The 27,785-nt window shown below is 44.2% G+C and overlaps 1 protein-coding gene across 1 annotated transcript in view; it reads left to right on the top strand.

Annotated features, from left to right (window-relative positions):
- The first annotated feature begins 2,341 nt into the window (after positions 1 to 2,341).
- Positions 2,342 to 27,785, top strand: part of PIP5K1C (phosphatidylinositol-4-phosphate 5-kinase type 1 gamma) — an 88,775-nt gene continuing 63,331 nt past the window's right edge. Inside the window, exon 1 of the mRNA XM_032218253.1 lies at positions 2,342 to 2,581. The gene's annotated coding sequence lies outside the window, so the exon portion shown is untranslated. The remainder of the gene's footprint in view (positions 2,582 to 27,785) is intronic.

Here is a 27,785-nt window from a genome sequence, read left to right as displayed (position 1 = left end):
TTTCTCTTGCCGAGGTGGCACAGTGGTTAGAGTGCAGTACGCAGGCCACTTCAGCTGACTGTTATCTGCAGTTCAGCGGTTCAAATCTCACCGCTCAAGGTTGACTCAGCCTTCCATCCTTCCGAGGTGGGTGAAATGAGGACCCGACTGTGGGGGCAATATGCTGACTCTGTAAACCGCTTAGAGAGGGCTGAAAGCCCTATGAAGCAGTATATAAGTCTAACTGCTATGGCTATTGCTATTTCCCCCCTTTTTTCTCTTACCTGTTCATTTTTGATAGCTTTTATCTTTATAGCTTGAAAACATGAATAAAGCTTATCTTTAAAAACAATAAAAGATACAGAAAGCAATATCCGCCAGAAGGTGTCACTCTTTCCAAGGTGTACAGAGGAAAGCTTAATATTTCTCTAAAACGGGGAACATTTTGCTGCAGTAGCTTCAAATACTTAGCTTTACAAATTTTTAGCTAAAAATCTTTCCAGAAGTAGTTACGAAATGCATAGCTTTTAATCTGACTAAAAGGAGCAATTTAAGATACTTTGGAAATTCCGTAATACTTTTATTCATATCTAATATTGATCATTAAAAAGGTGAAGATTTTCATGTCAGTTGTGTCCACCCAGGGAGGCAGTGTTGTCCGCAGGTATTTTCCATGGTCAGGTAGCCAACAGGGCTAGATGCCAAAGAGTCACGAAATGCTGTGACCTTCCCACCAAAATGGTACCAATTAATCTACTTGCATTTGCATGTTTCAAACTGCTAGTATAGAATTGTCTTCAATGTCAACTGAAATTAAATGCAAAAGCAAATTCTCCCCAAAGATGTCTATGGAGATTCTCTGTCATCCAAGTCATGGTTGTCCCAAGGGTGTTTTCTTTCAAGAGGCAATTCCCTAAAATTATTCTGCAGTGTATTTCTACTAGCTGATAACCCGGTGTTGCCCAGGTATTTATGCATAGGGGAAAATGTCTGGACCAGACATTACGTAATTTCTAATGTGGGATTTTCCCTTTACCAGAGGCAGCCCCCTTGTGGAGTACTGTGAAGCCATTAACATGGAAACTCCACTGCTCTGTACAGTAGAACCATTTTAAGGCACAACAGGCTGTATCGTAACAAAAGACACCCCCCCCCCGAAGGGTGTTAGGGGTATCTTACCCCTACAGTGTTTGTTTGCAGAGAGTAAGTAATCTGTGCACCAGGTTGTTTAAAATTGCTTGAGGCGTTCGAGTTATGCTAGAATACACACACACACACACACACAGCCATATTTGTGTGTGTGTGTGTGTGTGTGTATGGCTAAGAGTTATTTTCTTTGCATGGCACAACAGTCTTTATTAATGGTTTTAATGTAGCATTTAACTTTATTATGTTTAACTTTATTATTTATTTAACCACTAGACTGGCTCTTGCAATGAGCTAGTGAGAAGACTTCTATTGTTTGGTTTAGATGGGATTAGGGTGTGTAGGGGGCTTTCTCTGAGGCAGGGAGGGTCAGTTTGGGTCTGATAGGATTGGTAAAGTCAGAGGCTGGATTTGAGGCTGTCACTTCGAAAAGACAGGGAGGAAAAAATCATTTTCCCCCCACAAATACGTTATCAGCTGCCTAGAATGTCCAATAAACCAGCAGCTCTACAATTTTATAGCAATAGCAATAGCAGTTCGACTTATATACCGCTTCATAGGGCTTCAGCCCTCTCTAAGCGGTTTACAGAGTCAGCATATTGCCCCCAACAATCCGGATCCTCATTTAACCCACCTCGGAAGGATAGAAGGCTGAGTCAACCTTGAGCCGTGAGATTTGACACTGCCAAACTGCAGTTAGCAGTCAGCTGAAGCGGCCTGCAGTGCTGCACTCTAACCACTGCGCCACCTCGGCTCATTTTAAATGATCAATAAAAATCAATAATGAATATTGGGCAGAGTTCCTGGTTTGCAAAGAAAGAATTGGGTATTCTGAGTTACAGAGGGAGATCCGTATTAGTCTACTGTGACAAGAAAACCTAGAAGACTTCTATTATGTTTATTTAATATACACTGTAAACACTGCCCAATTCACAATGACTCTGGGCAGTGTAAACATCAGAGTCCAAACTATCCTTCTTGGCCCTAAAGCAAGCAACATTGCACCACGTGCTCAATAGAAAAGCGCCAGCTTCCCAGAGCGTCTCCTTCCCAGCCTAAGCTTCCTAATGTCCCAAACCCAGACCGGAACCTATCGCCGTGGAGGGGAATGGCCAAATAGTAACACAGCCGCCTCTTCCGCTCCCTTGGCGGGGCGCTCTAGCCCTCCGACCTCGCGGTCCGGCCGCCGAGCTAGCGCCTGCGCGCTGCTGTTGAGTCGTCTCCCGCCCGGTCTCTCCCTCCCTCCTCTCTTTTCTCTCTCTCTTTCTCGCTCTTCTTCTGCTTAGCGGCGGCGAGTCGCGGGCTGAGGCGAGGCGGGGCGCGGGCCTCCGCCAGCTATGGACCTGGAGGCGTCCGACGAGACGGCTCCGCTGGAGGAGCCGAGGCGGGAGGAGCCGGAGCCGTCACCCCCGAAGCGGGCGGTGGGGGGCACCGCTGGACTCGGCGGCAGGAGGAGGTGAGCGTTATGGAGGCGACACCCCCCCCCGCCGGTCCTGAGGCGGGAGGCCACGGGGGTCTCCTCCTCGCGCCAGCAGGGGAGGGGGGGGGGCTTCTCCTCCATGGTCGCCCGGGGCAACCGTCTTTTCCCGCCCGCGATGCGCTCGGCTGCCCGGCCTCACCTGGTGGTCGCCCTCCTCCCGGTCATGGGTGGCTTTCCCCTCCCCCTTCGGGGTTGAAATGCAGTCCGAGGGCCTTCAAGGAGCCCTGGTGGGCGGCTGGGGCTGAAGGGAGGCCGATCCTTTCCTTCAGGATTTGCCCAGTTGCTCATCCTGATCGTTGAGGGCAAAACTGGGGAGGGGGAGGCGGCGTCATCATCATCATCATCGCGGGGCTTCCTGAGGCTGATCCTGGTTTGTTTGCTCCCGTTCACTGGAGGAGGAAGAGGAGACCGTGACTAGGTCGAGATTGAGGGGGAAAAGAGGTCGGGATCTTGAGATGTTTTGATAGCAGAGGCGCCGCGATGGCACAATTTGGGCTTATGAGTATCTGCCGAGGAATGGTGGAGATGGGATGGGAAGAGACTGGGTTATTGATAAGTGATAATGCAGGTAGTCCTGCAGATTTACAGCAGCTCGTTAGTGACCATTTGAAATCACAAGGTCACTGGAAAAAGGGACCATTTTTCACACTTTATGACCCTTTATGGTCACGGGACTTAAGATGTGGATGCTTGACAATTCGTTCCTATTTGTGACGGGTTTCAGTCACCCACCGGTCCTGGGAACACCTTTTCCGACCTTCTGAGGAGCAAAGTCAAGGGGGGAAGCCAGATTCCTTTAACAACCGGGTTATTAACTGAACAACTGCGATGATTCGCTTAACAACTGTAGCAAGTACAGTCGTAAAAATGGGGCAAAACGAACTTAACAAATGTCACACTTTGGGCAGCATAAATGTTGGGCTCAATTATGGTTGTAAGTCGAGGACTACCTGTAGTAGGCCTTGAATTGGAAGTGAAGGCTTAAAAGTAGCCCTGTTTGCCTTCGTGTTACAATAAATCTATATCTATATACAGGAAAGAAATAGATACAGAAATAAATATATATAAATATAAGGAAAGAAAGATATATGTATATAGAGAGAAATAGGGATGCGGTGGCTCAGTGGCTAAGACGCTGAGCTTGTCGATCAGAAAGGTCGGCAGTTCGAATCCCTACAGCCAAGTAACAGAGTGAGCTCCTGTTACTTGTCCCAGCTTCTGCCAACCTAGCAGTTCGAAAGCATGTAAAAATGCAAGTATAAAAATAGGAACCACCTTTGGTGGGAAGGTACAGCGTTTCATGCGCCTTCGCCGTTTAGTCATACCGGCCATATGACCAGGGAGACATCTTCGGATAGCACTGGTTCTTTGGCTTTATTTAATAATATGACATTTATTGATACAGGTTACTGATCAGCTGTTAGTACAGATAGTCCTCGACTTACAACAAACACTTCATATAGTACCAAAGTTACAACAGCACTGAAAAATCTGACTTATCACTGTTGTTCATAGTCGCGGCCTTTGTAGCATCCCCATGTGTTCAGAATTTAGATGCTTCGGAAGTGGTTCATATTTATAACTGCTGTGTCCCAAGATTACACGATCCCCTTTTGTGACCTTCTGACAAGCAAAGTCAATGGGGAAGTCAGATTCAGTTAACTGCCGGGTTACTAATTATCAATTGTGGTGATTCACTTAACAATTGAGCAAGAAAGCTGGTAAAATGGGGCAAAACTCAGTTAACAAATGTCTTACTTAACAACAGAAATTTTGCACTCAATTGTGGTTGTAAGTCGAGGGCTATCTGTAATATGACATTTATTGATACAGGTTACTGGTTGGCTTTTAGTAATTCAACCATCTATTTAACTGTATTAATACTGTTAAAATTCGCATCAGAACATTGAAAATCAGTAACAGTCCTTGTTCAGGGACATCTCTGTTGATCTCTGTTGGAGGGTGAAAAATGATCATGGAGTCCTCCAGTATACAATTTAGCAACTTGGTGTTGATAGTGCACATTGAAATGTGTGGATTGGAATGCAATAATGGATTTGGGGGCAAAAACCAGGAAGGGGGAAAAGTATAGGTTTTCTGTTATTAAGAAAAGCATTTTTTGATATGTGGGGGAACTGGAAGTTGCTGGGTTATGCACATTAGTACCATTCTTATTATTGACCATCAGGGTAATTAGCATTACAGGTAGTCCTTGACTTATGATCATAATTGAGCCAAAATTTCTGTTGCTAATGAGACATTTGTTAATTGAATTTTGCCCCCTTTTACTACCTTTCTTGCCATAGTTGTTAAGTGAATCACTGCAATTGGAGTACAAACTGCAAAAGGTTTGTAACCTGGTTGTTAAGTGAATCTGGCTTCCCCCATTGACTTTGTTTGTCAGAAGGTCACAGAAGCTGATCGCATGTCCCCAGGACACTGCAACTGTCATAAATATGAGTCAGTTTCCAAGCATCTGAATTTTGATCACATGACCACGGGAATGTTGCAAGTCGCAAGTGTGAAAAATGGTCATAAGTCACTTTTTCAGCAGCCATTGTAACTTCGGATGGTCATTAAATGTAGTAAGTCAAGGCCTACCAGTATAGTTAACAGAAGCAGTACATTGTAGAGTGGCCAGAGAAGAGCATAAAGGGACAATACAGATTTACAGTACATAAGTTCATAGGATGAGATAATTGGGTGTGGAATGGAAAAAAATCAAATGGAGACCCCCGAGGGTAACTTGAGTTAATGCTGCTGATGTGTAAGAATGAAAAGTTGAGGAAAAGGACACTTACAATAGGATGCAGCAGACAGATTTGCAGGAGAAAAGCTGGGTGGGAAATATTTAAGATTGTTTGGCAGAAATCTCGGATTTTAAGGAGAGGCTGAAAGAGTGGGGAGAAACCAGCCATGGGAGGATTAGAGAGAAGTGAAGCACGGTCCTGAGGCTGGAAAAGTGATTTGGGGTTTACAGTAATAATCAGTGTCAGAGAGAGAGCAAAAAGTCTTGGAAGCAGGCAGAAATCAGGAAATACAGTTTGGGGGATATAGCTTGGTGTGTTGAGAGAGGTAATTTTAGAGAAAGAGGATGAGGAGGAGGCAGGAGTGGTGAAAGTCTAGTGGGAGGTAAAGATTGTGGTGGAAAGGAGCGTAAAAGTCTAGTGGGAGCTAAAGACTGTGTGGAAAGGGGCTTATTCTGCAATTTTCTGAGTTGAAAAGAGGACAGCTTTGTCGTCAGGATGGAGGCAGAAGTGAGAAAATTGGTCAGCTGCATGCATATGTTTGTGGGAAGAGACCCTTAGAAGCATAAAAGAATATGCAGAGTACGGACATAATCTGGACATAATCCAGTCCCCCATCATCGCTCTGACCCTCATGTATTACCATAATTAATTTTATTCTTCAATTCCCCCCCTCCAGAAAAATCCTTGGTTTAAATAGGATCTTTACCATATCCTCCCAAGGATGTTTTTTCCCACTTTATCTTTTAGAATTTTCTTTTAAAATTGAGACAAAGCTTGTTCTTTTTTTCTCCTCCCCCAGGGGATGTAGTCATGCCGCCATACTAGAATTCAGAGGACGGTGCCTATTTCAGCATACAAGTTAGTTAAAACTAATCGGGTGAGAATTTGAAATCCATCTTTTGCTCTCCAGTTGATTCATCTTCAGTTCAACAAGTCGGTGACTTTTTAACCTTCCTATTTTAAAAAGGAAGTCTTTTGTCAGAAGGGAAAATAATATTAATCATTTTATATTACAGCAATGCATCTACTTCAATACTGTCGATGGTAGAGGGAAATTCACCTCCCCCCTCCCACAATTAAAAACAGCATGTAAAGAGTTAAAACCTACCCATTTTTAAAAAAACATGAGTCATTTGCTGTGCCCCTAGCATGTGATAAGAGCCTGAATAAATCAGTTGTTTCCTTCCCCTCCTCCCCTCCCATGCATGCGTGTGGGTGAAGCTGGGATTCACATTGTGTTCCTGAGATAAGGTACCAAGGTTGCAATTTATCCTATGTGGGTTTAATTTGTGCAATATTGTTGCCAGACTCCTGTCTGTATTCAGGAATCTCCTCATTACTCTCACCTTAAAGATCATGACAAAATTTGAATTCACAGTCTTACAGGCACATTGAATTTTGGATGATGGGAATGAAGGCATGACTCTGAATATTTTGCTTGTGTTGGTAGAATTTGTAATGATCTATCTGCACCTGTAGGTATGCTTGATATCCTTAGTCCATAGATTAAGGTTCACACAGAATACTAAGCCATAGTTTGTTTTGTTCTGGTTTACCTACTTGTTTATTTTACATTTTCAAACCCCACCTTTATTATTTTTATAAATAACTCGAGCTTGTTAAATTATGCCTCAATTTTGGATCTCAAGGTGGCATACGTATTCCTCCTCTTGTCTTCCCCCACAGCACCGGACCGGTGAGGTAGGCTGAGAGAGAATGATTGCTTCAGTCTTCCAGTAGCTCCGTTGTCAACACTAATTAATAAAATATTAACTAATACTTTTAACCCGGTGTTTCTCATTGCTGAAACAGCATTGCTGGCTGGGGAATTCTGGGAGTTGAAGTCCACATATTTTAAAGTTGCAAGGTTGAGAACATGGCCTTAACCATACTTCAATCTTGAAGGTAAATCTTAGGATGTAGACTAAATACCTTAACTATACTTCAGGCTTAGTCTGAAGTATGAACTCTGATGTTGGTATATTAACTACTGTAATGTATTATTGTAAAATCAGGCTGTGTGTGTGTGTGTAAATAGGTAGGTTTTTAAATCATGTTTAGCACAGCCCTCGACATAATTGCTGCTGGTGTTAAGTTGTCTCCATGTCTTTTACTGGGTCCCGTAAAGCTTGTTGTACGTTGTATATTTGTCTCATGCATATTTAATACAGCTGGGGTGAAGTTGAAAGAGTCAGAGGGATTGTTGATGGCTCTTGATGGGATTCCAAGTAAGGTACAAGACAGAATGAACAAGCTCTGCATTTCACACAAGCATTTTGCACCTCCCCAGCCCATGCAATGGTCAAAGTGGGTGTCTGCTGGCTTGGTCACAACATGATAGAGTGAGGGGATTGGAGGAGGCTGTGGCCGGTGTCTCTTAAAGTCTTTGGGGGCGGTGCGTTACTAGAAGGGATTTATTAAAATCTCATCAGTATGCAAAGGAATGAGCTTGGCTGAACTGTCTTATTGTGGCTGGATTGTACAAGGGTTTTAAAGTGCCACGTGATAAAAGCCTCCCTCTCTTGGTACATGGTTTCTCCTTTACTAGCCTATCCTGCTTGCAGAAAGAGTCCCATCAAATGCAGTGGGCCAGCAAAGGAGAAAAACAATCAGTCGGTTGTTTTCCTAGCCCAATAATTGTTTTACTAGCCCATTTCATTTCTATAGCCTGAAAACAAATTCAGCTTTAGAGAGTAAAATGTTTTTGCAAGCTATTGTGGGAAATATTGCTAATCCTCGCTTAACAACAGTTCATTTAGTGACTGTTCAAGTTACAATTCACTGAATAAGTGACTGGATGACTTTTTCACACTTACGACGATTGCGCATTCCCATGGTCGTGTGATCAAAATTTGGATGTTTGACAACTTGCTCATATTTATGATGGTTGCAGTGACCTGAGACAAGGTGATCATATTTTGGGAACTTCTGACAAAGTCGAGTCAATAGAGAAGCCAGATTCATTGGACAATCACATTACTAACCTAACATCAGCAGTGATTCACTTAACTTTGGCAAGAAAGACCATAAAATGGGGCAAAATTCACATTAACTATTCACTTAGCAGCAGAAATGTTGGGCTCCAATATGGTCCTAAGTGGAGGATTACCTGCAAAGCTTCCTTAGAAAGAAACAGAGAGGCTTGATTTCTCTCATTTTCAACATATAGTTTGCTGCTTTGCACTTGCTTGGACTGACACCAAATCTTTCCTGATATTCCAGTTACCCACAAGATCTGGCTGTTGTAAACATCTGATTGTATAAGTGGCCATTAAGGCTGCAAATCAGGGTGGATAAAATAGATGATTAAAAAAAATTTTAAATGGAATTTTAAAAATCTAAATTGGATTTTTTTATTTAAATTGGATTTTTTGATATAAATTGGATTATTTTGATTTTTAAACAAATTTATAAAATGCTTTTGAAATAAAAATCTATCTAAAGATAGTTTTCTATTTAAGATACGTTAACAATTTAGTTTATTTAGCATGAAATGGAGCTTAGTTATGTAGCATGAGGCTGTATATTTTGCAATGTTTACATTTTGGGTAAACTCATTCAATGAATCTAAGCTCTGCAAGCTGAGATAACATTTGCTGCATTCATACAATTTCACAGCAGAGATGACAGTTGCCCTTTAAAAATTATGATTTAAATCAAGTTGATTTAAGTCCACTCTGGCTACAATTCAGCTGAGAGCTAATTTCATTGCTTAAAACGTTAAGATCCTAGTCCTTATGATTGCCAAACTAGTCCAAGCAGTGCATTGGCAATACTTGGTAAATTTGGGTGATGGTCCACCTTCTCTAATCTTGCCCAATTTTCTGAAAATGAAATTAGCCTCTCATACCTTGCACAGTTTTTTTTTCTCTCCCAACCTCAAAGAGTTAGAATGTTATAAAATAGAGAATAATTATGTGAAATGAGAGCCTCCGTGCATATATGCTGATTCCCTGTGTCATTAGGAGTGGGGGCAGTTGGTGGTTTGTTTGGTTTCTTTCTGTGCATAATTTGGAATGCCGATGTAAGAATTTAATTTAAAAGGAAAAAAAACCACCCCACTGTATAGTTATATAAAAAGCTACAAGCACAAGCTTTGTAGCTATGGATTCTGTTAATCTGGGGATCGGGCTGCTTCAGCAATTTTTGTGAGAAAGCCTGTTGTATGTTGAATGGCTCATTTTGTTCCCTTTCTTCTGGAAGGTGCCTAAGCAAGGTTGGGTTGCGTGTGTTGTGGAGAGAGAAAGAGAAAGCTGCACATAGCCATTTTGAACAGCACCCTTTGCTTGGGCTGCAGGAGGGCTCAGGGGTGCAAAGCAGGTTGGGGGGGGGAGAATGCGTAGAACCCTCCCAATCCTGAGTAAAGTATGCTGAAATGAAGGGGGGAATGTGGGGCGAGGAGAAGGGGGCGATAGAGGAATAGTTGAGAAGGGGGCTTTATAGAAAAAGTGGGCAGGATTTCACTGTTGCTGCCAAGCTGGTCAAACTGTATGCAGGTAGTCCTCGACCTACAACCATTCATTTGGTGACTGTTCATAAGTTACAACAGCACTGAAATATGTGTCTCACAACCGTTTTTCACATTTATGCCCTTTGCAGCAGCATCCTGATCACGTGATCAAAATTCAGACAATTGGCAACTGGTTCATATTTATGATTGCTCACTTAACAAATGTCTCACTTAACAACATAAATTCTGGGCTCAATTATGGTCGTATGTCGACAACTACCTGCAGTTTTGTTCTGAGTGGAGGTTCATAGCCCGTCAAAATACAAGAAGTCCTCCGCTTACAACCACAATGGAACCCAAAGTTTATGTTGTTAAGTGAGTCAGTTGTTTGGTGAGTTTCCCCCTATTTTACAACCTTTCTTGCCATAGATATTAAGTGAATCACTGCAGTTGTTAACAACACTGTTGTTAAGCAAATCTGCCTTCCCCATTGACTTTGCTTGCCAGAAGGTTGCAAAAGGGGATCACGACCCCAGGATACTGCAACCGTCATAAATCTGAGCATGTGAACTTTGATCATGTGACCATGGGGATGCTGCAACAATCGTAAGTGTAAAAAATGGTCATAAGTCACTTTTTTCAGTGCCGTTATAACTTTGAATGGCCACTAAATGAATTATAAGTCGAAGGCTACCTGTGCTACATCGAATTGCAGAGTGTTTAGAGTGTTTAGAGTGTTTATTATAATTTATAGGCCGCCCTTATCCCTGAGGGGACTCAGGGCGGCTTACAAAACACGGGGAGGGGGGTACAAAGACAAAAAACATAAGACAATACATAATATTAAAAATAGAGCACAACATTCATTCATCATTCGGGAGGGGACAAACTAAGATTTTTATCCCCAGGCCTGACGGGATAGCCAGATCTTAAGGGCCGTGCGGAAGGCCTGGGCGGTGGTGAGGGTGCGGATCTCCACGGGGAGATTGTTCCATAGCGTCGGAGCTGCGACTGAGAAGGCTCTCCTCCGCGTAGTAGCCAGTCAGCACTGACTGGCGGATGGAATTCGGAGGAGGCCTACTCTATGCGATCTGATGGGACGCAGGGAGGTAATTGGCAGAAGGCGGTCTCTCAAATAGCCAGAGGAAAACTATCGTTTCGAATGGAATTTGAACAGACCAAAAAAACCATAAAGATTTGAACTGAAGTGAGCACAAAGCACAGCTTGTATAATGCTGTCGTTTAAAGTGAGCTCGCAGGTCCGATTTAAGTTCATTCTGCTTCGATGCGATGTCAGAATCGGTAAACCTTTGTTTGCTTTTTGCTCTGGCTTCAAGCAAAGAGGGCTGGATGAGACACGCAGCTGTGAAAGCCGGAGGGAAGCTCCGAAACATATTTTGACTTCTAAATCCCAGTTCATATAATTCGCAGAGTGAAGTCTGAACTGAGCAGTGATTCAGAGAGAATTAAGCCGCAAAAGCCTGATTCATACATAACATAAAACCCTAAACTTGATTTCCAAACCACGGTGGCCGGATCTCCCCATTATGGTAAGCCAGAACAAAACCAACACATTATGGGTTTAATGCCATGCATGAACCCTGCGGCACAAGGCAACAGAAGGCTAGCTTGCCGTCTGTCTCCCAAAGAGCCCTAAAGGAGGGTTTGCTCACTTAAAACGCACACAATATTATGGTGGCTTCCCTTCCACTGCAGCCATGCAGGTTTTAGCACATAATGATGAGCTTTTAAGGAAAGATTTGAAGGCATTAGGAATAATGCAAACTGACACCGTATTTGCATCCCAGAGAAAAAATCGAGGCTTAAAGGGGGGGGGAGGGGGGGAGGGGAGAGACACAGGCAGCAAGCTTGTATGTCACATTATGCCAGATGATAATGTGATTTGTTTGGGTTTGACCTAGGCCAAGTTTGCAAGGCAAGCTAAATAAATCCTGTGTGATGTGAGGCTACAGAGAGGCAGTTTGGGGGTGCAGCGGTTCAGGGTCGGAACCAGGAGTCTTGAGAGTTTTAAGTCTTGCCTTAGCATGAGGCTAGTTGAAGGACCTTGGACTAGTCTCACACCCTCACACTCTGCTCTGGGAGGGGGGGGCAGTGGTGGGTTGCAGGCAATACCGGCGTAACCGGTGCCTGCTGGGAGCACTGGGTACCGTTCTGATATGGTGCTCCGTAGGGCCCGACGGCCCGCCCGCCTGAGCTCCTTACCTGTATTGAGCTCTTTGGCGCTTCCGGGCATGGTGCGTACGGCGTCTGCACAACGCTCTACCGAGCATCGTGGAGGCGTCACAAAGGTAAGGACGCATGTGCGCACATGCATGTGAGAGACGCTGGGCCCCATTGCACCGTACCGGTTGCAACTGGATCAGGAACCCACCACTGGGGGAGGATTCAGTACAGGTAGTCCTCGACTTTGAACCGCTCATTCAAAGTTACAACGGCACTGGGGAAAAAAATGCCTTATGATCATTTTCCACACTTAACAACCGTTGCAGCATCCCTGTGGTCACATGATCAAAATTCAGATGCTTGGCAACTGGTTCATATTATGACCATTGCTGTGTCTCAAGGCCATGTGGTCCCCTTTTGCGACCTTCTGACAAGCGAAGTCAATGGAGAAACCAGGTTCACTTAATAACCGGGTTACTAACTTATCCACTGCAGTGATTCAACTTAACAACTCTGGCAAGAAAGGTCGTAAAATGGGGCAACACTCACTTGACTGTCTTGCTTAGCCGCCGAAATTTTGGGCTCAATTGTGGTCATGTGTCCGAGGACTACCTTTATCTGTCCTTCAGGGTTGCTTCTTTCAATCTCGGCGTCTTCAATCTGTTAAGCCATCCAGCTGGTGATATTACAATTTTCCAAGCTCTTCTGTTTTTCTGCAACAAAGTGAGAAGTTTGTGATACAAAAGAAAGAAAAAAATCCACTATTTAAAGCAGGGGTGTCCAACCTTGGCAACTTTAAGCCTGGGGGACTTCAACTCCCAGAATTCCACAGCCACTGGCTGTGGAATTGTGGGAGTTGAAGTCCTCCAGGCTTAAGTTGCCAATGTTGGAGAGCCCTCCTTAAAGAACTCCTGAAAGTGAGGTAAGCCACCGAGCAACCATTCCTCCCCTACACAGATATACCCCAAAGCGGGGTTATGGTGGTTGTGGGATGGTGGTTTGTCACCCGTGGTGAGGAGGTGGTGCTCCGCTTCGGTCTCTTCGAATGCCACCATTTGGTTTTGAATGTTCACTGCCACTTACTGCCCTGCGTGCCAGCTGTAGGGAGTGTAATTAAGGCCCACAAACAAAGAGACTGCCTAGTAGGCAGACAGCAAAAGCACAGATGGTGAAACGTTGAACAGCTATTTCTTTGCTTTGTCCTGGAAGCGCAATATTGATTGCTCGGGAACAGGGAGCTTAGTGGCTGTGTGAACTGGAATTCTTACTCATCTGATCTCTGCAACTCCAAGGTTTAACCATGTGCTTCAGTTCAGTATTCAGGTGTTTGTCTAGACTCACTTTTAAAACATGTAAGCTACTGGCTGGGGAATTCTGGGAATGGAAGTCCACAAGTCTTTAAAAGTTGCTAAGGCTGGACACCTCTGATCTAGACTTTTCTTCCTGCTTATCGACAGTGTGGTGTCCATGCACTACTATCCTAAATTGTAATATGAACTTGTTGGTTTTCACTTAATGTATTGTGTGAGATTGTCCAATTGGAGCTTATTCGATAAACTGCAAATAAGAGTGGCATAACACAGGGATCTCCAATCCCTCGCTGTGGACTGGTAGCGGTCTGTGGCCTTTCAGGAACCAGGCCACGCAAGCGGAAGAAACCCCATCTGTGCACATGTGGAATCCAGGCAACATGTGAAATCCAGAGAGAGAGAGAGAGAGAGAGAGACCCTGGAAAAAACATCTTCTACGGAAATGGTCCCTAGTGTCCAAAAGTTTAGGGGCCGCTGGCATAACATGATGGGGATCCTACTCCTCCTTTCTTTCAGTTTGATTTATGGATTGCATTTCTATGAGTGCCCAACTCAGACAGTTGTGACTCTGGGTGGTACAGCATTGCCACTTTAAGCCCTCTCTGAGCGGTTTACAGACTAGGCCTCCTCCGAATTCCATCTGCCGGCCAATGCCTGCTGTCAACCACTCGGAGGAGGGCCTTCTCTGTGGCTGCTCCGGCCCTCTGGAACCATCTCCCCGTGGAGATTCGGACCCTCACCACCCTTCAGGCTTTCCGTATAGCCGTTAAGACCTGGCTGTTCCAGCAGGCCTGGGGCTGCTGAATTCCATCCTCTCTCGAATTGGAGTGTTTGTTGAGACCTTACCGTTTTTGTATTGTTGTTTGTTTTTGTTCTTTCCTTTTGTATGGTTGCCCCTTCCCTTCAGGTTTGTTAGCCGCCCTGAGTCCCCCGGGAATAGGGCGGCATACAAGTTGAATAAACCTCTAAACCTCTTACTGACTCTCAGCATCCTCCCCCGACAATCTGGATCCTCATTTTACCCATCTCGCAAGGATGGAAGGCTGAGTCAATCTGGAGCCAGTGTGACTTGAACTCCTGGCAGTGAGCAAAGTCAGCCTGCAATACTTCATTCTAACTCTGGCTCTTATACAATTAATAATCAACAAAAAGCAATATATAGGTAGTCCTTGAGTTATGACTGTTCATTTAGCAACTGTTTGAAGTTACAGCAGCACTGTAATTTCCAAAAAGGTGACTTATAACGTAAGTTCTGCTACGTACTTACACCCATCTCAGGATCCCCGTAGTCAAGTGATCAAAATTCAGGTGCTTGGCAATGAAATACATATTTATGACGATTGCAGCAATCTGGAGTCACGTGATCGCCATTTCTGACCTTCCCAACCTGCTCCTGACAAGCAAAATCAATGGGGGAAACCAGATTCTCTTAACAATTACATAATTCACTTAACAACTGCAGTGATTTGCTTAACAACCTTGGTTTTTTTTAAAAAAAGGTAAAATTGGGTGTGGCCGACCTAACAGTCGCTTTGCTTACAGTAGCAATGGAAGTCCTGATCTGAAATTTGGGTCAGTCAGTCAAACATCTGTAATTAAAAGTAGCAACTACAATAAAAAGTGACTGGAATTATTAAAATAGAATAGAATAACAGAGTTGGAAGGGGCCTTGGAGGTCTTCCAGTCCAACCCCCTGCTTAGGCAGGAAACCCTATACGATTCCAGACAAATGGTTATCCAATCTCTTCTTAAAAACTTCCAGTTTTGGCGCATTCACAACTTCTGGAGGCAAATTGTTCCACTGATTAATTATTCTCACTGTCAGGAAATTCCTCCTCAGTTCTCAGTTGCTTCTCTTCTTGATTAGTTTCCACTGTTTCAGCAGCATTTCCAATCAGCCCCAGCACCTGGATTTCCCCCCCCCCCGAAAAACCAGGTTTTTGAAGCCTTTCAGAAGACCCCCAGGGTCAATGCAGTGGTGGTTTATGACCGGTACGACCTGGTATGGATGTACCGGTGCCTGCCAGGAGCACCGGGTACCATTCCGGTATGGTGCTCCAGAGGGCCCACCTGCCTACCTGCCCTCCTTACCAGTATTTGAGCTCTTTGGGGCTTATGCGCATGGGGTGTACGGTGGCTGTGCGATGCTCCGCCAAGCAGCTGCGGAGCATCGCAGGTAGTAAGTACACATGTGCGCGCGCGCACTGTGTGCATTCATATGGTGGACGCCGGGTCCCGTTGCACTGCACCAGTTGCAACGGGATCTGGAACCCACCCCTGGGTCAATGCCAGCTACTCTTCTTTGGAAACGCTTGGGTTTCCTCTCACCTGGTTGACCAGATTTGACCTTGGAAGACCTGCTTAAAATTTGTGAAACACAGGTTGTTATTCCAGTAAAAGGATTTCTGCAGTGGATGTTAAGATGGGATTAGATGACTCATGAATGCCGCGAGAGAGTGTCTCTGACTATTTGACTATCACACGAGGACTGTTCAGTCTGCCTCTGACCCAGAACCTCCGAAGATTTCTTCATGTTCTTTGATTGAGAAAGGAATTTGGACATCAGTAGAAAGGAATTAAATTGGCAATCTTCCTTCTAGAATCTAAAGCAGAGGTGTCAAACTCATGGGCCGGATGCGTTTTGTGCTGGCCACGCCCACCCCCTTTTAATGAAGGGAAAGTCACAATATGTCACATGACAACAACATGACACTGCAAGTTTCATCCCCCTGTTCTAAAGAAACCGAATATGAGAAATGCTTTGCAATAGACCTGGGTGTTATACAGCCTTTAGGCCACATTCAGCCCTTGGCTGTCCCCATCTGACCTGTTAATTGGAAATTAGAAATCAAATGTAAAATAAGTGTATGTCATGCAATCTCGGCGGGAAAGTTAACTCTTTTTAAGTCAACCTCTCATCTTAAGATATTAGGGCAGTCTCCGCAACCATCCCAGAATGAGCCAAAATATCTGTCAGATACAATACATTAAAACCATAAAGCAAACATTCCAGAAAACTGAACAGACAAGACGTGTAGAAAAGCAGAGCAAGCTTGTTCCGGCTAAATGCTAGGGAGCTGTCCAGCAGGATAAGGAATAGCCTGCTGAGTGAAGATTGCTGGTGGGATCTAATGGGATCAGAGTTAGCGATGATTGATGGGGACAAAGGTCGTGGAGTAATGGTAAGCATCCTCTGTAAAAAAAAGAAAGAAAGAAAGAAGGCCAACTACAGAGATAATAAGAAACAGTATTGAAGATAGAGATGCCAATATCGTAAAGGTAAAGGTTCCCCTCGCTAGTCGTTCCCGACTCTAGAGGGCGGTGCTCATCTCCGTTTCAAAGCCGAAGAGCCAGTGCTGTCTGAAGACATCTCCGTGGTCATGTGGCTGGCAAGACTAAACACCAAAGGCACACAGAATGTTATCTTCCCACCAAAATGGTCCCTATTTTCTACTTGCATTTTTTACGTGCTTTCCAACTGCTAGGTTGGCAGAAGCTGGGACAAGTAATGGGAGCTCACTCCGTAATGCAGCGCTAGGGATTCGAACTGCCGACTTTTCTCATCAACAAGCTCAGCGTCTTAGCTACTGAGCCACCGCATCCCACGCCAATATCATAATGTCAGTAATTAATCTGTGAGGCAGCCACATCTGGAAAATTGTGTGCTGTTTTGATTGTTGCATCTCAGAACAGATATACAGGGAGTCCTTGACTTATGACAGTACAGGAGCCTGCCCATCAGAGTTGTAAGTCGAGAGGGTCGTAAAAGGGGTCATCCATGTAACCCACTCAATTGTATGACTTTCTTGTGGTGATCATTAAGTGAAATAACCGTATGTTATGGGCCAGTTTTGCCAAAAGCTGGAAGTAGATGCTGGTTTTCTGCAAAAACTCTGCAAAAAATGCAGCCACAATGACTGGGGAAGGGACTGGCTGTCAGAACTTCAGAACCATGTCATAGGTATAGGTGGTCCTTGATGTACGACCATAATTTGTGAGCCCAATGTTTCTGTTGTTAAATGAGACATTTGTTAAGTGAGTTTTGCCCCAGTTTATGATCTTTCTGGGAGCAGTTGTTAAGTGAATCACTGTAGTATCTAAGTTGGTAACACGGTTGTTAAGTGAATCTAGCTTTCCCATTGACTTTGCTTGTCAGAAGGTCGCCAAAGGGGATCACGTGACCCCCAGGATGCTGCAACCGTTATAAGTATGCACCAGTTGCCAAGCATCTGAATTTTGATCACATGACCATGGGGATGCTACAAAGGTCGTAAGTGTGAAAAATGGTCATAAGTCTCTTTTTTCAGTGGGATTGTAACTTTGAACAGTGACTAACTGAACCGTTGTTAAATCAAGGACTACGTGTACTAGCAGGGAGGTTAGCCATACTCAACCAAGTCAAGGATTACTTATAGTGGAAATAAAGTTCAGTGGATCGCAGCTAAGATTATAACCGCAGCTGCTTTTCTATGAGGAAAAGCTGCAATATTATTGGGGTAATCCTCAACTTACAAGAGTTCATTTAGTGACCACCCTTAAAGTCACAATGGCACTGAAAGAAGTGACTTATGACCATTTTTCACACTTACGACCTTTGTAGCATCCCCATGGTCATGTGATCAAAATTCAGATGCTTGGCAACTGGTGCATACTTATAACGGTTGCAGGGTCCCAGTGTCACACGATTCCCTTCTGCGACCTTCTGACAAGCAAAGTCAATGGGGAACACTTAAGAACCACGTTGCTAACTTAACAGCTGCAGTGATTCATTCAACAAATGGGGCAAGAAAGATCGTAAAATGGGACAAAACTCACCACAAATTTTTCGCTTAGCAACAGAAATTTTGGACCGAACTACCTGTATTCTTAAATCACCATGTTTATCATAGCCTGGACTTCACCAAAAACACCTTCATTTTTGCCATCCACACCAGTGATGGTTGAACCCTTTGGCTTTGTCAAATATGCTGAAAATGTCTAACTTGACTTTGTTGGCATGTCAAACACAGACACACCCCAGACAAAAGATAATTCCTTCCATATTGATTTTTAAAAATACCGTCCAATTGTGTGTGCGATTCCCCAGGATCTGCCGCACGACGCTTGCCTTCAGGCGGTGTTCTCCTTCTGCTGACAGGCCCCTGCGGCCTACCTCAGGCAGCTCCCTCTTCTGTAAAGCCTTCATTTGTGAAGTGGCTTCGGAGAACGGCTCCGATGGGGCCTCTGCAGCCTCTGAAAACTGCAAACGCACACCCCAACCTTGTGCGATTTTCGGAGCGTCGGAGAGCATGACTTCCAGAGGGTCCAGAGACTGCGCGATAACCTACTACCATGATGGTAGTAGTGTGCCACAGGTGGCATGCAGAGCCCTTTCTGCCCCCGCACTCTACCGTGCATGCATGTGCACCTCCCATCAGCCAGCTGTTTTTTGGGTCACAGTCACGCATGTGTGTGGGGGTGAGGCGCATGTGGGATACACGCATGAGACATGCGCGGGGTTGTGTTGCAGGGCCCTTCCGGCCCATTTTTGCTTCTAGGAGGCTGCAGGAGGGCCTACTAGGCCCAAAATGGGGCGTGAGAGGTCATCTGTGCATGCACAGGGGGCAGGGGCCACGAGGTGGGGTTGCGCACACATTGCATTATGGGCGTGGGGGGGAGGGCTTTCGGCACGTGACAACAAAAAGGTTAGCCATCACCAAGCCTCCATTCTCACCCAGCCTCTGAAAATTAAACACAATGGAGCATGTCTTCAAGAGTACTTGTTGTTGGGTACTGGTGTGCCACTCAAAATGTTGTGGACCTTTGACATGAATCCCAGGTTCGCCATCACCCCTCTACACCCTTTGTTCCTTTCAGAAGGCTACACTCCGAGGAGGATTTTTTCTTGAAATTTACTCCTGAGCTCAAGAAGGTTTCTAAATAAAGTTCCAAGTCATTAAAACTCGGGAAAAGCATTTTAGATTCTAAGGAGCCAGTATTTCAATGTTTAAAATAAGAAAGCATAACATTAAACTTCAGTAGCAATGGTCCTCAACTTATGATCACAATTGAACCCAAAGCAAGACAGTTGTCAAGTGAACTTTGCCCCATTCTGCATCCTTTCTTGCCACAATTGTTAAGCAGTTGTTAAGTCAGTAACGTGGTTGTTAAGTGAATCTGGCTTCCCCATTGACTTGACTTGTCAGAAGGTCACAAAAAGGGATCACGTGACACCAGGACCCTGCAACCGTCATAAATATGAGCCAGTTGCCAAGCATCTGAATTTTGATCATATAACCATGGGGATGCTACAGTGGTGGTAAGTGTGGAAAACGGCCTTAAGTCACTTTTTTCAGTGATGTTATAACTTTGAATGGTCCCTCAATGAACTGTTGTAAACCGAAGATTACCTGCATTCAGAAGCTTAATGTTATGCCGCCTTAAGTCTTTCCTTAATGCTACTTGTGCCTGCTTTTTGGTAACACTTTTTCTAAGGAATGGGTTTTCTGTATACATTATTCTTCCAGCACTCACTTTGTTTAACCTCAGCCTGGATTTGTGATCGTAATACAACGGCGCAGAGAAAATGTTTACAGAACAGATCGTTCCAAAACTATATCTTAATGTCCCAATGCTGTTTGTGCCCTTAGCGGTCCAGGCTTTATAGGGAGAACAGTCATTGGTCCTTATTACCATCTCTTTTTCTGCACGTTTTTTTTAGCGTAGAGCAACTGGTATGGCGGGGGAAAATGAATCTTCATATGCTGGGTTGAACCTGTTCTGGGGCAGATTTTATTTTTCCTGCCTTTTTTGCCTTTTATGAATGTCCTATTATTGCTTTCTTAAACCTGACTTATTCGCATTGTAATTTGGATCTGATCCCCATCCTCATGCTCTCCGTGTTTTTTGTAGATGTATTTATTTGATCTCCCTTTTCTATCCCCGTCTACTGAAAGGTCTCCCAAGTACAGGTAGTCCTCAACTTATGACCATACTTGAGCTCAAAATTTCTGTTGCTAAGTGAGACGTTAAGTGAGTTTGGTCCCATTTTATGATTTTTCTGGCCACGGTTGTGAAATGAATCACAGTCATTGTTAAGTTAGTAACTCGGCTGTTAGGGGAATCTGATTTCCCCATTAACTGCTTGTCAGAAAGTTGCAAAAGGGGACCTCAGGGCTCTAGGACACTGCAGCGGTCATAAATATGAGTCAATTGCCAAGTGTCTCAATTTTGATTATGTGACCATTGGATCAGAGGTGGCAAGTTCTGACCAGTTCTTGAGAACCAGTAGCGGAAATTTTGAGTAGTTCGGAGAACCGGTAAATACCCCCATATATTCTCTGCCTCCCGAGTCCCAGCTGATCGGGCGGGAATGGGGATTCTGCAGCAACCTTCCCCTGGAGTGGGGAGGAAATGGAGATTTTACAGTATCCTTCCCCTGCCACCGCACCCCACCCTCAAGCCACGCCCACCAAGTCATGCCACACCCACCAAGCCATGCCCACAGAACCGGTAGTAAAAACTTTTGAATCCTACCACTGATGGGGATGTCACAAGTATGAAAATGATTGTGTCACTTTTTTTCAGTGCCATTGTAACTTTGAACGTTCACTAAATGAACTGTTGTAACTCAAGGACCACCTGTAAACAGTGGGAACATGTCAGCCTTCCTGGGACAATACATAACTCCTCCAAACCCAAGGTAGCCTAAATCAGCCCTGGCATTGATTTCAGTTCGGTCAAGGCCTTCAGTGTCTTAATTTGGTTTCTTATTCATGCATTCACTTCTCCAGTATCAGAATGTCTACTAAGATGAATAACTTTTTGTGGATGGCTTCTCTTCATACCCACAGCCAGCATTGTATCTTCTTTGACTTGAGTTTATAATTCAAGTGCCATTGAGGGCACTTCAGTCCACCAAAAGCTCTTTACCATTGTGCAGGTCCTGTTTCATTATTCATAAATTAATAAATACTCTAGTAAGAAACTAGCCTCAAGGCATTAATCAGGAGGTAATCACAATGAGGCAGCAAACTAGTTCTGCCGAAACGGCCGCTGTTCTTCCAGCTTCTCTGGTCTGCTGGACTCTCCTGGGTGTTGTCTCATCCACAAGTTACAGCAGGGTGCATTACAGTGGGGGCCATGGCGGTAAAGGAAGGGGGAGTCTCTAGGGGATATGAAAGTGGGTACCCCCAGAACTGTTGCTGAAGATGTTGAGTTCCATGCTTCGGCTGACTTTCTGTCTCTCCCTCTGGAACATCATAACCCCCCCCCCCCAATCCAGGTGAGATTTGCCCCCATCCTTTTGACCTTCCTAAAGGCCTTGACCTCTTGTTAGAGTTCCACATAACATCCCCAACGAAAGACGACTCCGAGGCTTGAAGTTCCTCAAAGTTCCATTTTATTAGAGATGTCATATTGGCACATCTGGGAAAACCCGAAACTGAAAGCTTCCAGGTTTTCCCCACCCAAAAGAAAGCCCCAGTCCCTGCCCAGCACCCACGTATCCATCACATGATCCAACCAGGCGCCATCCAAAACTGGAGACGCCTCCCAGTCACACCATTGCAGCTGCAGGGCAAGGTGTCCTTGACTCTCCGAGAAAGGAATGTTACTATATCTCTCCCATACTCCATACAATCCCCCCTCCCCCCGTTCCCAGTTTCCCACAGTGGAAAACGTGGCAGGCCTGAAGGCCCAATGTTTTGTTTAGTAACCGTTCTAAAATGACAACATCACTGAAAAAAAGTGATTTAGGATCATTTTTCATCCTTACGATTGTTGCAGTATTCTCATGGTCACATGAAAATTCAGACAGTTTGCAACTAGCTCATATTTATGACCGTCGCAGTGTCCCGGGGTCATGTGTGATCATCTTTTTTGAAAACTTCTGACAAGCAAAGTCAATGGGGAAGCCGAATTCACTTGACAAGCAGGATACTAGCTTAACGACTGCAGTGATTTCACTTAACAAGCATGTCAAGAAAGGTCATAAAACGGGGCAAAATTCACGTAACAAATGTCTCATTTAGCAAGATAAATTTTGGGCTCAACTGTGGTTGTAAGTCGAGGACTATCTGTAGAACATTGCCTGGTTGGCATAAAATTGTGACTTGCTTTTTCTTTTCCTTCCCTGAAACTAGGCCATGTGTGATCTTCTTAAGGAGATAAGTACCCGCTTTTCCCCAGGTTTGTTGGCAACTCCCAGCAGATACTCAGTGGAGAAGTTTATTTGTTTTAAAAAATAACCTGTGTTGTTCTTTCAAATTGGACCGGTGTCTTGGCTCTTTAAAGGGAAGCATGCAGAAATACTTGTTGCTATTTTTCTTCCCCTTCCCAAAATAGCTGATTAGGCCCTTCTGGGACTAAAGCGCTCACCTACCTGGGCTATGCTTGGCTCAGGAACTTTATTACTTGCAAGTTAAGCTGCTTGGGTTAATTAGCCTCAATGTTGCCACTAATCCCCAGCTCTGGAAGCGGGACAGGAAAAGAGCTTAGCTAGCGCATTTTCCCCTGGATCCTTCCTTCCTGTAGCAATGGAGGAAGCGCCCCTTATCCCTTGAAACGCCTCTCATCTTCACCACGTACTGCTGTGAATATCCTGCCTCTGAGGACGAATCTCTTGTTTCCTTGTGGCTGTGTTATTGTGTGCTGCTTCTTCTTCGTATGCCAGGAAAAACCAGCCGCATGTGAAATCCAGCTTCCTGCATGACTTCCTTCTTGCCTTGATCATTACAGCAAAAAAATCAAATAGAATTCTTGGCTGGGAATTAAAGACCCCATGGAATTTATCAACAAGGAGCTTTTGTCAGTTAGAGGCAGGCTAAGTTACTCTCTTATTACGGAAGCTAAATGAAAAGATAGTGCGTAACAATGCTTGCCTTGTGTAACTTGGATGGGATGCAGACATCCTGAAGGAGGAGCAAAATAAACATAGGGGATGATGACATGTCATCTGCTAATTGACTATTTTTAGGTTGCACCACTTTTCTCTCTAAAGTACAGTGGTTCGCCATTTTAAATCATGGCTTACAGCACACTGGCATTTAAAGCTTACCTTCTAGTGGATCAGAGGTATCTGCAGGGTGTGGTCAAAAGAGTCAAGATGGAGGACTCATGATGGAAGCTTTGGGTTTTGTGTGTGTGTTGCATTAAAAAGGTGCAGCTTCAATCACATGATTTCTCAGCTGACTCCCCCAGTCACTGGGGAAGCCTGGAGGAGGTTGCAAGTTGCAATAACGTGATATTTTGCTTAACTTAATGACCACAGTAAAATGGTTGTAAAATCAAGTGCAGTCACATGATATCTCACGAAATGACTGCCCTACTTAACAGCCAATTTTCCAGTCTCTACTGGGGTTGTGAGTTGAGGACTTATCAGCAGAATTTTGTGCGTTTATTGAGCATTATTAGTTTACTATACAATACAATACAATACAATACAATACAATACAATACAATAATACAATAGCAGAATTGGAAGGGACCTTGGAGGTCTTCTAGTCCAACCCCCTGCCTAGGCAGGAAACCCTATACCGTTTCATACAAATGGCTATCCAACATCTTCTTAAAGACTTCCAGTGTTGGGGCATTCACAACTTCTGGAGGCAAGCTGTTCCACTGATTGATTGTTCTAACTGTCAGGAAATTTCTCCTCAGTTCTCAGTTGCTTCTCTCCTTGATTAGTTTCCACCCATTGCTTCTTGTTCTACCCTCAGGTGCCTTGGAAAATAGTTTGACTCCCTCTTCTTTGTGGTAACCCCTGAGATATTGGAAGACTGCTATCATGTCTCCTCTAGTCCTTCTTTTCATTAAACTAGACATACCCAGTTCCTGCAACCGTTCTTCATATGTTTTAGTCTCCAGTCTCCTAATCATCTTTGTTGCTCTTCTCTGCACTCTTTCTAGAGTCGCCACATCTTTTCTACATCGTGGTGACCAAAACTGAATGCAGTATTCCAAGTGTGGCCTTACCAAGGCATTATAAAGTGGTATTAACACTTCACATGATCTTGATTCTATCCCTCTGTTTATATAGCCTAGAACTGTGCTGGCTTTTTTGGCAGCTGCTGCACACTGCTGGCTCATATTTAAATGGTTGTCCACTAGGACTCCAAGATCCTTTTCACAGTTACTACTATTGAGCAAGGTACCACCTATACTGTACCTGTGCATTTCGTTTTTGTTGCCTAAATGTAGAACCTTACTCTTTTCACCATTGAATTTCATTTTATTATATAGTGCCCAACGTTCAAGTTTATCAAGATCCTTCTGTATCTTGAGCCTGTCTTCTGGAGTGTTGGCTATTCCTGCCAGCTGGTGTCATCTCCAAATTTGATGAGTTCCCCATTTATTCCCTCATCCAAATCATTGATGAAGATGTTGAAGCGAACTGGGCCTAAAACAGAGCCTTGGGGTATTCCACTGCATACTTCCCTCCATGTAGATGCAGTTCCATTGAGGACTACACGTTGAGTGCGGTTGGTCAGCCAGTTATGAATCTATCTGGTGGTGATGCTGCTTAATCCACATTCTTCTACTTTATCTAGTAGTAGGTTATGGTCTACCTTATCAAATGCCTTACTCAAGTCCAAGTAAACTATATTGATGGCATTCCACACTCTTAGAACTTAGATCTTTTCCCGGATATTTTATCTCCAGCCTGGCCATTGAGATCTTTCATCATTGCTGTTGCTGGCCATCCTCTTTCAGTAATGGCCAGCACAGATAAATTCCTCGACTTACAATTACAACTGAGCCCAACATTTTTATTGCCTAAGAGAGAAAATTAAGTGAATTTTGCCCCATTTTATGATCCTTCTTGCCATGGTTGTTGATAAGTGAATTAGTGCAGCTGTCGAGTTATCGACGCACTTGCTAAATGAATCTGGATTCCTTGTTGAGTTTGGTTGTCAAAAGGACACAAAAAGTGAACACATGACCCCCCCCCAACACTCTGCAACCGTCATAAATAGGAGTCAGTTGCCAAGCGGCTGAATTTTGATCATGCTCCAATGGTCGTAAGTGACAAAATGGTCCTAACTCACTTTTTTCCAGTTCTGTTGTAACTTTGAATTGTCACTAAAGGAACTGTTGTAAGTCAAGGATATCCGTAATAGCTGAGCGCCAGTCATTCACAGCCTCTTGATTTAAAGCATCACCACCTGCTCTTCAGCTAAGAAGGATTCCAAGTGTAGATGATCATGTGTACCAGTTATAACAAATCTCAGCCTGTAAGCTTCCTATCCAAAATAACAAAAGAGAAGCAATTAGGAGGGTGAAAGAGTGGGGGAGAAATGAAGCTAATTTTACAAGCCCTAGTTTTAAATAAGGTTGTTTTTTTTTAGAGGGATGAATAAAAATAATAAAAAAATCTCTGCAGCTGCTGCTTTTCTGTAACCGTGGATGAAATCAGGTTGATTTTCTTGAACCGGATAGTTTAGTCTTGGAAGAGACGAGTGAGAAAAAAGAACTGATAATTTTTCCAAATAATGAATTAAAAATAATTAGGGTGGTTAGTTTGTTTGGCCTTGGGGCTGCACTTTGTTTTTCTGCCCTGCCTGGAGAGAAGGTGTGTACCTGGCAACACAAAAGTCTTGCTGGAGTGGGCAGAGCTGAAAGCCTCTTTTCCTATTTGTGTGTGTGTGTGTGTGTGTGTGTGTGTTTTTAAGGGCAAATGGATATCTTAAGCCTTGCAGAGTCTTAAGGCACTTAATTTGCCCTTTAAACAAACAGAAACAGGGGAAAAAACATCTGTTTCTTCACTGGGAAAATCCATCTGCTTTTTCTCCACAAGGGATGGTTCAAGGAATATCACGTAATCAGTGCCTTAAACATTCAAGGCTAACCAGTTTTTGCTCCTTGGCTGCCTCTCATCCTCCAAAAGATTTTTTTTTTAAATCCACTCATTCTGGGGTACCCAAAATCGTATTTTAAAATGACACAATCCAGAATTCTGAAGACTGATATGCTGTAAACCTGTGTCTCCACCATACCACTTCAGAAGATATTACATGCAGTCCTTGACTTAACAACCATTTGTTCAGTGACTATTCCCATTTAGAGTGACACTGAAAAAAGTGATTCATGACTGGACATTGCATTTATGACCATCACAACGTCCTCATGGTTATGTGGACAAAATTTGGGCAGTTAGCAAGAGCATAGATCAGTGATGATGAACCTTTGTTTTGGCACTGAGTGCCCAAACTGGAATATACACACAAGCTCCGGGACCCGAAGACCAGCTGGCTGGTGCACATGCGGGAACTTCAAAAACTGCAGCAACGGATTTGCTGCCCTGTTGCTGGCTGGATGTTAGGAATATAATCTAATGGTTGGGTTGGCAATATATAAATCATGTAATAATGTTATACCTGTTTCTTTAAATCATACTGTAAAATGTGATTGGTTGCTGTTTTCCTCAATCGGCCATAAAAGGGAGCCAGAACGACTGTTAGCTCTCTGCTTGTTAGATGCTGGGCTGATCTGATCAGAGCGTTTTTGGAAGCTGGCTGTGAGAAAGTGTCGTGAGCTATTGTAAGTTTTGCAACTGCTAGCAAACTTTGAGTACTGACCTGATTATATGATACTGGACTATGTTATTTGGATTATTCCTTAACTGAAAGACGTTGATGACTGACTGTCTTATCTGTGTATGACTTGGACTGTTTGATGGACTCTGATACCTCCATTTCCACAAAAGTAAAAGCCTATTTAAACTGCAGTGTCTCTGTATGCTGGTTTGTGTGTTCTCCAACACAACTCTCCCAACGCTTCACTGAACGTACTTGCTCTCCCAACGGGGAGCTTACCTAACACTGGGTGTAGCCATGGTGGGCATGGCCTAGTTGGCCTCCTGCTCCACAGCGGCGGGAGGGGGGAGCTTTTTCACCCTCCCCAGGCTCCGGAGGCTTTCTTGGAGCCTCTGGGAGGGTGAAAACTGTTTCCCCAAGCCTGTTTCCGGACTTCCGGTAAGCCCATCCCCCCCCACAAGCCTCCACGCAGGCCCTGCACTTATGTGGCTTGATGAATGGACCGCGTGGAGACTCCTGGGAGGAGAGGGGGTGGTGGGCAGGGTTAGGTGGCCAGTCAGGAGTGGGATTTGGGGGTTCACCGAACCGCACAGGATCTTCGCTAGAGGATCGGCCAAACCTCTGTGAACCCCTGACTCAGGCACACAAAGACCAGTATGCACGTCGGAATCCAAAAGAGCAGCTGGTGACAGAGAGAGCTCTGCTTGCCACCTCTGGCACACGTGCCATAGGTTCACCATTTATGACCTTTGCAGTGTCCTAGGGTCACACGATCCATTTGCAACCTTCTCAGCTGGTTTCTGACAAAGCCAAATGGGAGACATCAGATTCATTTAACGACTACGTAGCCCAGTTAACATCTGCAGTGATTCCGTTAACAACCATGTCAAAAAAAAAGGTTATAAAACCAGGTTAAAAAAAACTGCTTTGCTTAGCAATGGAAATTCTAATCCCAATTGTAGTCGTATTGGG

Source organism: Thamnophis elegans, chromosome 1, assembly GCF_009769535.1.
Source record: "Thamnophis elegans isolate rThaEle1 chromosome 1, rThaEle1.pri, whole genome shotgun sequence".
Taxonomy (NCBI): domain Eukaryota; kingdom Metazoa; phylum Chordata; class Lepidosauria; order Squamata; family Colubridae; genus Thamnophis; species Thamnophis elegans.
This window is presented reverse-complemented; position numbering and strand designations above follow the sequence as displayed.